Raw genomic sequence first — 1885 nt, forward strand, 5'->3', positions numbered from 1 at the left:
GACAATGAACATGCTTGCTTCATCAGATAAGACAAAAGATATCAATTAACGTCTCCGTGGTAACGGTAAATTTTTAACCCTACAACTATGGACGGACAGGCTTAGTATTGTTGCTTTTTATTGAGTAACAAACGATTGAATCGATGGTATGAATCGTGTACATATTTGAGTATAAAAAAACGAATATCATATGTATGAACTTTAGAAACACTTTTCGACCTATTCTTATATAAATTATATATGTATACATATTTAAGTATATGTAGCCTATATATATATATATCATATAATATATATGGCCTATATAATAAATAATGAAACAATATTAGTATTGTTGCTTTTAATTGAGCAACAAACAATTGAATCGATGGCATGAATTGTGTACATATTTGAGTATACAGAATTAAGAAACGAATATCATATGTATGAACTTTAGAAATTCTTCAGTGGAGGAAACCAATTTTCGACCTATTCTTATATAAATTATATATGTATACATATTTAAGTATATGTAGCCTATATATATATATATCATCATATAATATATATGGCCTATATAATAAATAATGAAACAATATTAGTATTGAATCGATGGCATGAATTGTGTACATATTTGAGTATACAGAATTAAGAAACGAATATCATATCGTATGAACTTTAGAAATTCTTCAGTGGAGGAAACCAATTTTCAATCTATTCTTATATAAATTATATATATGTATACATATTTAAATATATATAGCATATATATAAATTATGATATAATAGATAAAATCCAAACTAGCTTTATATATAATAGTAATAAGAAAAGAATACCATACTTTATTGGAGAACTTCGATCTATCGAAAGTTTTGATGTTTTAATTATGGTTGGTTTGGAGCAATGGTTTAATTATATTTTTATGATATTTACAATTCTTAACTTGACTTCAATTTATTAATTTCTTTCAATGGTTATTTTTTTAAGTTTTTAAGTAATTTTATACCGTATGTAGGCCTATATATAAAATGAAAAAAAGGGCCGAGTTGACCTGCCGGGCCGAGTTGACTCGAAAGCTTTGTATTTAGCGAGCGGGTAGGTATTGTATTATTAATTGCGAGCGGTATTGTATTACTAATTGTGAATGCGTCATCGGCGCTCCATACATATACACACATTGGCGGCCGTTGTAGAGGGCGGCCGCTATCAGTAGCGGCCGATATTGGCCTAGGCCGGCCCTAACTAGCTAGGCCTAGCTAGCTTAGACTCGGGCCTAGCTTACCTAGGCCTAGGCTAGCCTTGGGTACTACTACTAGGCTAGACCAAGGCCTAGTAGTATAAGATATGTAAGATATATTTATTTATTCGTCCAATTTGTAACACTCTGAAAATTGCTTTCCTTTTTTGGCCTAGAAAACAATAAAAACACAAAAATACAGAGCACAGACTAATAAACAAAAAATATGTCCCAATAAAAACTTCACACAAAAAAGAAGTTAAAAATAAACACAATTATTGGCAAATTACCTGCTTATTAAAAGTAGAAAAAGAATTCGGAATAAAAGTGCCTGTACCTAGATGTACGAGAACGTGGTACACACAATCTTATGCCAGACCTATTGTAATTTAAAAAATATTGAGAGGGGGACGGTGTGTTTGATTAAAGAGTATCAACTTGTAAGTAAAAGACATCTTTCAATCATTATGCAATCAAGTATGGTTTTAATAGGGTTATATCACAGATCGTGGACATAAAGACCATTTAAGACCGGCAATATTTAAACAGTAATTTGACCAATTTTGCAGAGAGCATTTCACCTAATTCTGCAGCGTGAGTAGTGTTTTCAAGTACTTATTGCAGTGGGAAACAGGATTTACAGAATTTTAACAAGTACAAATTGTGAC

The 1885-nt window shown here is 30.9% G+C and overlaps 1 long non-coding RNA gene across 1 annotated transcript in view; it reads left to right on the top strand.

Annotated features, from left to right (window-relative positions):
• The first annotated feature begins 1275 nt into the window (after positions 1-1275).
• LOC117105912 overlaps positions 1276-1885 on the top strand; it is a 2661-nt gene continuing 2051 nt past the window's right edge. The window contains exon 1 of the long non-coding RNA XR_004444964.1: positions 1276-1811. This is a non-coding gene — a long non-coding RNA (uncharacterized LOC117105912). The remainder of the gene's footprint in view (positions 1812-1885) is intronic.

The sequence above is a fragment of the Anneissia japonica genome, unplaced genomic scaffold (assembly GCF_011630105.1).
Source record: "Anneissia japonica isolate Jap-2015-1 unplaced genomic scaffold, ASM1163010v1 scaffold31502_len4378_cov103, whole genome shotgun sequence".
In the NCBI taxonomy this organism is placed as follows: Eukaryota; Metazoa; Echinodermata; class Crinoidea; order Comatulida; family Comatulidae; genus Anneissia; species Anneissia japonica.